The following is a 13,976-nucleotide window of genomic DNA, read 5'->3' as shown; positions in this document are numbered from 1 at the left end:
GTGTGTGTGTGTGTGTGTGTGTGTGTGTGTGTGTGTGTGTGTGTGTGTGTGTGTGTGTGTGTGTGTGTGTGTGTGTGTGTGTGTGTGTGTGTGTGTGTGTGTGTGTGTGTGTGTGTGTGTGTGTGTGTGTGTGTGTGTGTGTGTGTGTGTGTGTGTGTGTGTGTGTGTGTGTGTGTGTGTGTGTGTGTGTGTGTGTGTGTGTGTGTGTGTGTGTGTGTGTGTGTGTGTGTGTGTGTGTGTGTGTGTGTGTGTGTGTGTGTGTGTGTGTGTGTGTGTGTGTGTGTGTGTGTGTGTGTGTGTGTGTGTGTGTGTGTGTGTGTGTGTGTGTGTGTGTGTGTGTGTGTGTGTGTGTGTGTGTGTGTGTGTGTGTGTGACTCGTCGCAGCGGTGGAGAGCTTATTGAGTGCGTGGGAATAACACAGTAAGCGGCCGGGTTGCAATGCTGGGTATAGAAGCAGTTTTAAGGTGTAACTTATACGCGAAAGATACTTTTTAACTTAACAAAATCCTTATCAATAAATCTCGAGCCACCATCGTGCAATTTCATGGCTATGATGCGAGTGAAATGAAATATATTTTGACCATTATCCAGCATAACAGAAATAGTTACTTTTTGTACAATGGGTTGTGGAGGGGATGATTTTGAATGAGTCTGCGAGTTTTTCAGAGCTTCGCCGACATCGTACACGTTTACTCAGTCAGAGCGGAAATTACGCTTGACAGTCACCAGACTGATGTCTGAGGAGGGTCGATGTTATCCGTTGCCTCTTAGTTTACAGTTTTTGCAAACTCTACGTTTAGTCCTGAGAAGGACTAGTTTTGATGCTTGGCTGTTACATGACTCGTGAGAGTTGAGTGACACAAATGCCGATCACTTTTCCAACTTGTAAAGTTTAACAGTCAAAAATCAATAGACGAAAGTTCAATCGCTTTTCTATTCTCACTTGTAACAAGTCGAACAGTCAAAAGCTGATTGAATTGAGTCGAGAGGCACTTATTCTAGTACTCTGAACTCGACCTTTTCTCTTGCTGACACGACTTTTCAATGGCGACGCGCCACCTGGCGGCCGAGTCGGAAGTTTGAAAATTCAAAAGGTGGGGAAAGGTGTTGAAATAATGAGGCGAGTATTTTGTAATTTAACCAAGTTCACTATTGAGAAGAACGCGAAGACGAGAGTGGATGTGCTCTGGTTGGCTGCCAAGAGACGACTTCCTTTGCGTGGCCGGGTGCCTCGCTTATATAGGAAGCGAGTGCGCGCTGATTGGCTGATGCCGCGAGGTGGGGACGAGTGCAGCAGTGCACGTCGTTTGAGTGGGGATGCACGCAGGGGTCTCAGCGTTGGTGGGGATAACATATTTTTTAAACTCTTTATCAAATGGAAAAGTTTATCAAACAATAATTCAAAATTGTGGTAATACTTTTCAAAAGTGTGATGTACCGATATAGCGACGAGCACGCACTGCGCACGCACAATGCCGGCGCTATGCTGCGATATGAGCATCGAACTCATCGATGTACGCGACATAGCGTAATCAGCCAGCTAAGAGTATGACCGAGTGCGTAGCTGATCCGGTGCTTTTATTCACTTATATGTATAACTTATATTCTAATGTATTTCAAATAAACTTTATCTTACACACTATATCCATACGTAACTTGCCTGCTCCAAATACATCACAAAAAAATTATATGAGTGAAAGTATGACAGACTTATCCTTATTATTCAAATCTAACTCGCAAATTCTTTATTTTTCTAATTGTGGAAAGGTCTTATATCAATTCACTATTGAATAATTACTTAATGAGCTATGCTTTTAATAAAATCAAACATATTTTGACAACTATTCATAGGCAAACTGAATTTTTTTTTATTTTCCACCTTTTATGAAAACTTTTGCGGGAACTACTATTTCAGTATAATATCACGAAAAGTGAAATGATAATCTTGTTTGATCATGTAAAGTTATCATTCGTATAAAAAAACATTGCTTACGTCTCTACTTGCCCGGCTGTCTCAATCGAAATCGATGCGAACCTTACTACATAATGAAACGAAAGTTTTCCGTTAATTTTATAAAGTTTTTTAAATATAGCTGAATTCGTAAAATTACGCATTCAAGTTTTAGAGTGTCATTTTTCAATTCATTCATGCTTATAACTCAATGTTTGCAAACATTAATTACATTAATCATATGCATTAACTTTTCATTAAGTCATATACGCATGTCCTCAAGACAGGTTTTCATATCAAAAGGAAAAAAATTTCATTATGACTTTCTTACACTCTCCAAAAATATAAAAATGAAAAATTGTTTTTAATGTAAAAAAAACCATTTTCAATAATGAAAACTAATATCATTCACTTTTCATATACTTTCATACTTTCTAGCAGCAAAAGAGCATTCCTTTTCACCTCTAAGAATTTGCATAGATTACAAAACGTGTCGGGCACTGTATGATTTCATTGATCTACTGGACTTTTCAGTGCCTGTAGAGTAAGTTGGCTGAGTCGTTGGCCATCGCAAGAAATGACGCAAACTTCGACATAAGCTTATTCATTATCAATCGCATGTTTTTATTGTGACACAGCAAAACTTGCCAAGATAGCAAAATGCTCGCCACTAGCCAGGACTTCTTGCAGTAGCTCGGCAGCCTTGCCCTTGACTTGGATTCTCAAGTAATTCATTTTGAATATATTGGGCAGATTCGAATGGTGATGACCATTTCTTTGAACGTGTCCCGAATCCTGACCCAGTTTTGAATATCACCCGAGAAATCACCGATGAAAATTGTTAGTAGCTTGGCTCAAATGATGTCGATATCAGCTTTTACGCTTTCGGCGATGGTCTGACTGCCCAGGTGAACAGTCCTGAAAGTGACCTAAATTGGTCAAGTAATAATCACGCGTTGTTTCGTATTCATCATCAGTGAAATATGGAACGTCCTCATGCTCTTTTGGATCTTCCTCCATTTCTTTGCTGGCAGCTTTAAACTTGACCAACGAAATTTTTATTGCTCTATACGCGATATTCACACTTACATGGTCATCAACAGTACGCCCGATTTCTTAAAAGTTTTATTAAAATGTGATATCGCCTTCAAAAAATGCGATATTTTACAAAATCAAAAACCAAAAAAACCCAGAAAATAGGCAACCGTATCTTTACTAAAGTTGTCCTGGAAACGAAATATTTTGAGTCACGGGCCTGTCAAATTGAATATAAACCACATGGCCCCTGGTGCAACCGCCGAAGATTCAATGTTCTCACGCTCATTGATTCCGATTTTACTACAAACAATCTTTTTTACGTTATTGTTTACGAATTAATAACTGTAATAATTTCACACGTATAAATAATTTATTTATAAGCATAATCAAAAACCCAGATCCTTCTCCCAACGTTTAAATCGTCAAAGATGCAGTAAGGATGAGATGGCTCACTGACGATAGAAAACTATTCCTTATATAATTCACACTAAATTTTTAATTTAATATTTATTATTTATTATTTATTATTTATTATAAATATCAACCTTCTTTTTGCTATTAAATAAAATAGAAAATTAAATCGAACGATCTAGAAGATCAGAGTTCAAATAACAACCGATGTGTCGATAGACGAGTTGCAGGCTACTCGCGTCACCAAGGCAGAGACAAAGACGCAAGTCTCACGGAGGCAAAGTTCCCATAGTTTTTTAAGCCGTCGAAACCGTTGCTAACGTAAAATTAGACATCGAAGATCTTGTAACTGAAAATTTTAATCAATCTCGTTCGCGACTCCGACCAGTGCGGGTCACTTCTCAGTGTCCTCTGTTTCTGTGTCATAGCCTTTGTGTCTCTGCCTCTGTGCCACGACGCCTCCAGCCATCTAATTATTATCTCAACTATGTAAGTTATAAATTATAATATATTAATATAATATATTAATTTAATTATTTTAAAATGCTTGCTTCTAATTTCTTTTATTTTTCCTCTCTAAATAATTTAATATCTTAAACAAATACAACTCCTAATGTCATCACTACCCCGAGGCGATCAATGGGAAACCATTTCGCCTTGTGGAAAATGACCCTCCTTCCCTCACTAAAAATTACGATGTTTTAACTTGCATAAATACACGAAAGTATACCTGTGCTATAAGACGTCTCGTCTTGACAATAATACAAAATTTATACAAGACCACTGTAAGCGTAAGGTTGCAAAAATCCCGTCTCCCGACGTGACAAAAAGAACTTTCCGTTTCTGAGTCTCCATTAGAAAAGTATTCTGATTTTATTTACACAATTATACCATTGATTTAATAAATTAAAGAGAAAAGTTGATTGATAAAATGATCTTGAAGATAACTTTTTATTTGAAAACAAAATATATATCCTATATTCAAATTAATATAGATAATATATGCGTACGGTATAAGGTTAATATAGTTAGTATAAAAATTTTGACAAATAAGTATATTTATATCTTAAAAAGAAAGATATCACTTTATCTATGATTTTATTTAAAAATTTTTCAGTTTTGTGCTTTTTTTCTTCTAGCATATTTTCGACCGAGAAAGAAAGAAAAATAGTATACGACTCACAGCCAGCCAGTAGAGGTTATGACCCCTCTGCCGAGAAATTTGGCTTTCAGGGTGAGGGTCGAAATGTAGTCTTTTTTCCATGAAAAAAAAAAAATTAAAAATTGTAAAAAATTTTTTTTTCAGGCTAAATCCCAAAAGCTTTATTACTATGTAGAGTCACTCGCCCAGTGATTGAAAGGTTTAGAAAAAGTCTGCTTTCAAGCAGCTCGGATGCATGTTTTTAGTCACTTTCAAATAATCGAATTAATAGGTTATCAAAGTTCATACCTTTCTTTACCTATTAGAATTTTTACAGAGTTTTCAATTAAGTTTTTCATGCATAAAAGTTATTAAAAATGAAAAAAAACCTGCTTTACCAGTGAATGAAAATCCAATCCAATGAATGAAAGCCGTGAAACCAGTAAATGAAAGTACAAATATGAGCATACGTTGTTTTGATTGAATACTTTAATTTATCACCTTATTATTGAATAAGAAACTAAAACATAAATTTATCATCCAAACCAAACTCTTTATGGACATGATTAAAATAAGGGCACCTGTGTTGAGTATTTCAAGGTTATTTTATGATTTTTCATGTTGCAGGACAAGTTTTGATGATTTTTCAGGGATCTTCTTCAAAAATCTTATTCATTTGTGCAGAGAAGAGAACCATTATACAAACATTTTAAGACCTCATAAATAAGGATTGCTTCAAAACTCCCATTAAAATATGCTTATATTTGTCCTTTCATTTACAGGGCAAGTGCAAACTATTCGCCACACCAGTAAATGAAAGTTGAAAAAGAGTGAAATTTTCTATTTAAAATTTGATTTTTCACTGAAAATGCAATTGTTTAATATATAAATAACAGTTTTAAAGGTAACTAGGCCGTTATAAAAGTTTTTTAGCTGCTCATTCTTTTACAGTGGATCTTCACAATTTTAACTATCTTCAGCGCAGATGTACAAGATGACCGTATTTTACGGCTCAGCGAACGATGCGTTCGTAAATTAATTCCAACCGTTAAACTATATTGATTCTGGACCTGATAATAATTCGAATAGTTAACAATAATACCCAAGAATAGCATAAAAATTCGTCGTTCATGATAATGTCGTTATTAATTAATAATTTTTGTTTCAAAAAGTATGAATTTACTGGTACGCTTTGAATCACTGGATGAGCGACTCTACTAGGAAAACGCCAAAAAAGTTGGTGAAGATTTGAGATCCAAAAATTATGAAAATGTTGCGTAAAATCATTAAAATAAAAGACGTTTTATTTTCGCAGATACGTTGTATACCTCAACAAATGATCAAAAAATTTTGACTCAGATAGATAAGTCCCAAGCAAATTTATCGTACGATCCAAGAAGTGTGAGAAAAAGTACTTCAATTTTCACATTCACGCATTTAATTGATGGTCAAAAAAACAATTTCAATGCAATTCATTCTTCTATTATCGATGATAAGAGGTATTGTAGTTTTGAACCACTCAATCAATGAAAAATAAATATTCTATACTCAAATAATAAAATTTCTATCAATTCTTTATCTTACGTCATCATGAGTATATTTTCAATGGATTTGTACTTTACACCTAGAAAACAATTATTATGCGACAAATTTAAGAGACTTTATATACCTTTTAATGGAAACAGAATCGTCCAAAGCGCGTTTTTGGCTGTGTTTAACGAGCAAACTTTGATTCTGAATTATCTGGGGGTAGCTCTAGCTCAAGCACGAAGCGACGTGCTATAAAAAATCTTTTTAGATCCCTCGTACCATGGGTACGTGCTTGACAAGGGCAACAAACAAACTTGCACGAGCCTGGATGTTGTCTTTACCAGGTCGCAATCGATGAGCTGCTTCAGATTTGCCGACCAATGATTCGAGCCTTGATGAGTATAAGCCTCCACACTTAAAAAGACATCGCGAGCATAGCGTCGTCGCTATGTGTCGCTATGTGTCGCTGTGTTAATATACTAAACTGTTTTCTGCTAGGTACTATCTCAACGCAAAATTTGAAAAGTCAACATAAAGCCCGTTTAGTTAATTAAGTAATTATGGATAGGTCACAACGAGTGCGGTTATTAAAACGTTTAAGAGAATTAAAAAATGCAATTCATGAATTATATGATGCATATCAATTTGAAAAGAGTAAACGCTGGATAAATCGGAAGTGGCTAGTGCGTCCTTTTTATGTTAAAAGACCTTTGAAAGGATTTTTTAACATCTCTTTTCGTGAGCTTCAAAATGACGAGGAGCTATTCTTTAAAAGTACAAGAATGGACAAAGAAACCTTCGATCATTTATTCTCAAAGGTTGAACCTGTTATTAGACCTTTGAGAAAAAGAAAGAATAATATTCCATCTGAAGAACGATTGTTTTTAGCATTGAGGTAAAATTATAATCATACTAAACAAATTATTTATTATAAACATTTTTGTTTATTGTAATTATTATTTTTCAGCTATTTGGCAACAGGAGATGAAATTTTTTCAATTGCGTTGAAGCACCGAATCAGCGAAAGAAGAGTTTTACACATAATTAAAACGACTTGCTTCGCTATTATCTCAGTATTAGTAGATGTATACTTGCGATCTCCAACCAAAGTTGCTTGGAGAAATATCTCTAAAGGTTTCCAAGCATTCTGGAATATGCCAAAGTATATCGGAGCCATTGATGGAATGCATATACCAATAGTTGCTCCTGCTAATAGTGGCTCTGTATATTTTAACTATAAAAAGTTCAACAGCATAGTACTATTAGCGATTTGCAATCATCGGTACGAGTTCACATGCGTTGATATTGGAGCTTGTGGCTCAGAAAGCGATGGTGGCATTTTTAACCGCAGTGAACTTGGAAAAGCTTTCGCCGAAGGTCGATTGAATATTCCAGAAGAAGTCCCCAATTTTCCAAACAGCACAATGAGATCATCATATTATTTTGTTGGAGATGCAGCTTTTGGACTCAACAATCATATGATGCGTCCGTTTCCTGGCAGGCACCTCGAAGAGGACAAAAAGATTTTCAATTATCGAATGTCCAGAGCTCGCAGGTGTATTGAAAATGCTTTTGGTATTTTACAAGCAAGGTGGAAAGTGCTTGGAGGTAAACCCATACCTTTTGGACCAGGAGACGTTACAAACATTGCAACAGCCACTGTTTGTCTACACAATTTTTTGATGGCACGCACTCAAAAAAGTGTTAGACAATCATACTGTCCAGATGATTTTGTTGATACTCATATAAATGGACGTATTGTAGAAGGGCAATGGAGGCAAGAAACTAATATGGGCGAAAATAATTGTACTCTTGCATCTTTAGAAAATGACGTACACATTGAAAGCGCATATGCGATGAGAGATAATTTGAAAAATTATTTAAACAGTCCTGAAGGAGAAGTGCCATGGCAAAATGACATAATTACCAGAGGAACTTGTAGAGATTTGATGTAAAATATTTATACTTTTGAAGTGAATTTAGTTTCGATTTTTACACCAATTTTTTATGTACTTTTTTCTAATTTGATTCATTATTCATTCAAATTTTCCCTCCCTCTTTTTGTAAACTAGCATGCAAGGCTGTTTGGCAAATTTAAGCGATGTTCAATTGTTCAATTCTGCTATAGTTGTTGCATAGTTTATTGTACTAGAGTATTGTTGTGATTTGCCAAAAAAATAAAATAAAAAAACTTAAAATGTCGTCCCAAGATGTTGACGGAGACATTGAATTATTTGAGAAGGAAGGCACAGAATTATTTTTAGATTTAATAAAAGAGAGATCTTGTATCTGGGATTTAGGTGATTCAAGTCATAATAAACAATATATTGTTGAAAATGCAATGGACGAAATAGCCTATATTTTGCAAGATACAGGTAAAGAAATAGCAATGAATTTACAGTTAAAACTAATTAAAAAAGCGCTGCCAATGTATTGGCAAGTAGCTTCCTCATAATTTTTTTTTAACTTGTAAATAATTTAAAAATATCAATATCATATTCTCTAATTTGTTCACAAAACAGTTTCAATCATAAATTATTTTTGTAAAAATACTTTAATTTTTTCAGTGCAAAATTGTGAAAAAAAATGGGTAAATTTGAAGGCAAAGTACTATTCAGAACGATCACTGCAACAAAAAGAGAGCTTGAGCGGAGCAGCAGCTTCAACAAGAAGATTGTGGCCATATTATCAACAAATGCATAGCTTTATGAATAAGAAACGACCCTCTGTAAGGTAAATTATCAGCATTTTACAAGTATATTTTTATAAATTATTCTCAAATAACTACAGGGTAAATTATTTACAGATCTTTCACTAACATAAGCACGCCTGAAGAAAATTCTAGCAGTGAACCAAGGAAAAAAAAAGAAACAAACCATCAATCCCATTGAAAGTGCCATAAACAATGTACATGCTAGTGTAAATAAATTCATGAATGAGATCATGCTCGATCAGAGTTCTCCACCAGAGAATGAAGATATTGATGCTGCAGTGGGAAAAGTTATTTTTCTTAGGCTGCAGCAGTTGAGTCCAAAAAGTGCAAAGACAAAAAGGAAAGAATTGATGAGAATCTTATATGAAAACTCTTCTGATTCTGAGTAGAAAAGTTCAATATTTATTAAGTTATAATTACTTCGTTCTTGTTTAAAGTAGCTTGTATTTAAACATACATACTAAAATACTAAATAACAAAATAAAAACATAATCATAAATAAATTTAGTCAAATATATTCATCATTATTTTCTTGATGAAACTATTTTTTTTTCATTGTCCTTGATGCTGCATAATCTAGTGACTATCAATTGACATAGATCTTTAATTTCAGCATCACTTTTCAGTTTTTTCGTTAACTTTTCATTTTCAGCAGCATGTTTCTTCTGTACAAGATCACTAGTAGGATTAGCTATTCTGGGCTCTGCTGAGCTTTTCTCAACAAGAAGTGGATCAGGATTATTGTTAACATTTAGAGCTGTAACTGGTGGAGTAATTGTAGTTGCTCGAATGTTGTCGATCAAATTAATAGAATTTGTTATTTTTCTGAGAGGTCTATCAAAGATAGCATCAACTTGGAGATTGGACATCTGCAAATAAAAACAAAATTATTTATAGTAAACACACCTTTATCAATTTATAAAAATAAAATTAATTTCACCTCCATATCATTTGTTCGTGGCACACTACAGCTAGCTTTTGTCGTTGACCTTGCATTGGATAAATCATCAATCTTCTATAAATAATTGTTTTTAGAAATTCAGACGTACAATTAAATTGTATGTTAAATTAATATTTTCATGACCTACCTTGCAATCAATTTGTTCCTCATATGTCATCTCGAATTCTGGAAATTCAATTAAAATCTGTGATGCATCCACATTTGTACCCCAGTTGTAGTATTTTTCTTTGATGTTTTTTCATTCTTTTGTAAAATCCTTAAAAAAGAACCATTAGTTTATGAAGAACAGCGGTAGACGCTTCAAAAATGTAGTTAGATTCATGATATTAGTCATTAAAAAATTCATTTGATTATAAAATTTATATTTTATTTCAGTCGGTCCTTGCTTTTGCCTCTGTCTTTCTCTAGAGTAATGCTCTCTGAGCCTCTTGAAGCGCATCTGACACTCTTCAACTGTTAACAAATAAACAATAATAAAATTAATGTTAAAATTGTCATAGTTAGATGCAAAAAGTCATATTAAAAAATACTTGCTTACCAGTTTTGTTCGTAGATTCAGAGATTGAATCCGATGCTTGCATAATTTTTAAATTATTATTTTTCTTGTTGCGTTTCACGTACAGAACTGGGTGTGTTTTCACTGATTCTATCAATTTCAAATCAAATGAATCTTCTTCACTTAATTCATCATGTTGATTTAAAGATTGACTATTATTATAATCGTGATAAAACATTATGATAAACCAAAGCTCACTCACGTAAACAAATCAACACAACCTACCAAAGTGTCAAGAGCAGAAAAGAATTTAGAACATTACACAGCGACACATGGCGACACATAGCGACGACGCTATGCGTCGCTATGCGTCTCTATGCTCGCGATGTCTTTTTAAGTGTGGAGGCCTTATGCCAATGATACGTCCTTGACAAGAGTCCTCGTTGAAAGGCTTGGCGCTTGTTGAGATGAGCTAGAGTAGCCGAGTTGATGAGATTTTCCTTTGAGATCATGCTTGATGTAGCTTTCGTTGTGATTTCAATTTGAGATTCAATTTGGGTAACACACCGATACATTATATACTCTGGACCACAATAACGAATTTTTGCTGAGAAAATACGCCGATTTTAAATTTAGAAAATCTGGAGAGATCGACGCCTCTACGTATGATTTACAAGAGAAAAACGATGATGACGCGATGGACTTTTTCTTCAAAATCTGCTTCAATATTCAGCTGCACTTGACCTTGAAATACGGACACAAAAAGTTGGAAGAATTACTACTAAGAAAAGGTGCTCACTCGGATTTGGGTAATTCAAAAGGAGGAACACATAATTGGTGGGAAAAACGACGGTGATGGCTTAGTGAAGCTATTCTTAAAGATGAAAAATGAAATTCAATAGACGGAGGTCTGGTTTGAAATGTTGTTTTGTTTTTAATGAGAAATTTGTTATTTTTAAAAATTATACGACATAAATTAAAATAGCAGTTGATAAAAAAAGATTTATTTGATAATTAAAACTATCGTTGCATGAAAAAATATTTTATAAATATTTAACAAAATTATTTGTTTACAAACATTCTTCATTTTTAAAATTATTTAAATTCAACTAAACTTACATTTAAATCAAATTAAAAAAAAAACGAAACCAAAAATATGCAAATCTATATTCTGACGATGATCCATTGTAAACTTTTTTTAAACATGTAAAAATTTAAGTATAACTTTAAATTTAAACAATGTGTTTAAATAAAAATAAATATATGTTGATGCGTAAATCATCCACTCGAACTATTTTGTTGACAGTGCATCTCGTACTTATACGGAAAGACCGAGATGTACTGTGGCGCTGTGCCCACGAGCTCGGACACAGGTTTTTCCTGTGCCTGCACGGGAATTTACTGTAAAGTCAGCACGGAACAAAATCGCGCTAAGGTAATGTTTATTTGGCCGTTTCTCGTAAACAAATTGTCCGATTTTTCTGAAATTTTTTTACAACATTTTTGAAAAAGTTCTGAAATTAATTGGATATTCATAAAAATTATTAACATTGTTTGGACTACCAACATAAATTATTGAAAATAAGGCAGTTTAATGAATGTTTTTGTTTCATTCAATCGAGGAAAGTCTTTTGTAATCTTGGGTGCGCTATGGAAACTTCAATCGTCCTTGGTTTTTTTGTTCTAACTTTTGTTTAAATAAACAAATTTGGCTAAAAATTTACACAAGTGTAACGGCTGGACGGGAGTATGCCCGCAAATAAATATACTAATAGCCAGACGGCCCTCATATACAGGACTTGTATATGCGCGAGCGCATACGCTGCCATATACACAGGCGCAGTAGTACCAGCACTCATACGAGTAGGCAACAAGTAAACTGCCACAGCAGAATGTGTGCGGAGGTGTGAGCAACCTCACACATACGCGCTGCAACGCCAATGCTCGCACAGACACCCAAGAGGCAACGTGCATATACACGAATGCCAACGCAGAACGAGTGTTGAGTTATGAGCGACCAGCACAAGCAAGCTATATGTATGTACTCCTGCGTAAATCGGTATGACACACGTGCAGAAAGGAACGGACGAACGCACAATCAAAGCTACTGATATACATAACAAAGCTCGCAAAACCGAAGACTATAAATACCAGGCCATAGCACGGCCTCGAGGCAGACCATTACCGAACTCCAACAAGGGCATAGCTACGCGCGATTGAGAAGTATTTTTGCTCATCGGGACTTAATCGATTCAACGATAATCACTATTCAGCACTTGGCCGAATTTGCGAGTCATTCCAAGCTTACAGTAGTGCACCCTATACGATCTGTAAGCGCATCGTAAATGGGTGATTGTCACAAAAAGGTTGTTTTTTCACTGCGTATTTGAATTGCACGTTGCCCCAAAATTTACCCCATGTACAATACCTCATTTTATGAGTTTTTGTACCTAGGACTTGATTACTAATAAGGGACTACATCAAGTTACATCAAGTACATCAAGAGAGACAGTCATCATAAAAAATACACTTCGTAACAAAATTATTGCATCAATCAATTTTCAAATGCATTTATCTTCCTCTATTTTGATCGTACCAAGACGAATTGCTTTTGATTTCTTGGAAATTTTGTCCTCTTTGAATCCATATCTGTTATGTATGGGTTCAAGTCGAAATATCGACTTACCAGTAGGGTTTGAGTGCAAAAATAATAATTACGAGAAAAAATTCATTGTTTAAACGTGTCCATGGACTACAGTAAATTTTTTTATTGGAATCAAACATACGCCAGGGCAAAGTACTCTTTTCAACGAGTAATTAAAAAAAAAATAGAGCTCTTTACGATAATTTTTGCGCCCTGTAGATCGTTTTGAACATATCATTTAAAGTACGGAAAATGCCCAAGAATCAAGTTGATTTCAGTTAAACGAGCTATTTTACGTACTTAAAATGGTACGTTCAAAACGACCTGCAGGGCGCAAAAATTTGATTTTTGAATGTGCAATAATACATGTAAAAGTTAAAAATAATTGATATCTAACTATTCCGCATATTCCAGTAGTGTCGATTCACGATTTTCAACTGCGTACAGGGTGGGACAAAAACGACCTTTTCTTGACAATCACCCAAAGACGAAGCAAAGAGCGCGCTCCGAGTAAAACTACGAACATATTTGTAAACACGCGCGTTAAGTGCGAATGACGGGCATACGTGCGCCCTTCCAAACGCATAGTTTCCAAGGCTAGCGATAGCCGCCACTGGTCGCCAAGCAGTCCAGTAGCCACCGTATAGAGCCAACGAGCCCTCAATCCACCAACCAACAAGCGACCAGACACCAGGCCCAGCAGCCGAACAGCCGAGCAGCCACAACCAACAGCGTAGTCGCCACTACCGCCGTTGACCCGAATTACGCGTCAACAATAGAACAGCCTTGTGTGAACCAATACCTTGTACCAATGATTTCTTCTACCTCACCCCACAGAGAGATAACGCGCATATAGTCGAGTCATTGTGTTATAGCATCATTGAATAATTAGACACCGTCGAGTCTGTGCATATTAACTTGAGTCAATATATTATATTATTAATAAATAGATGGTCAAACCAACCATCACACAAGCCTTCCTTGGACCATATTGAATAATGTTACGGTATAAAAATGTTCATTTTCGAAAATACATAACAGACTTTCCTCGATTGGTATTCCAAATTGATATTGGTAGTCCAAATTGAATT

The sequence above is a fragment of the Trichogramma pretiosum genome, unplaced genomic scaffold (genome assembly GCF_000599845.2).
Source record: "Trichogramma pretiosum strain Unisexual culture from Peru unplaced genomic scaffold, Tpre_2.0 scaffold38, whole genome shotgun sequence".
In the NCBI taxonomy this organism is placed as follows: domain Eukaryota; kingdom Metazoa; phylum Arthropoda; class Insecta; order Hymenoptera; family Trichogrammatidae; genus Trichogramma; species Trichogramma pretiosum.
Note: the sequence above shows the minus strand (reverse complement) of the source record.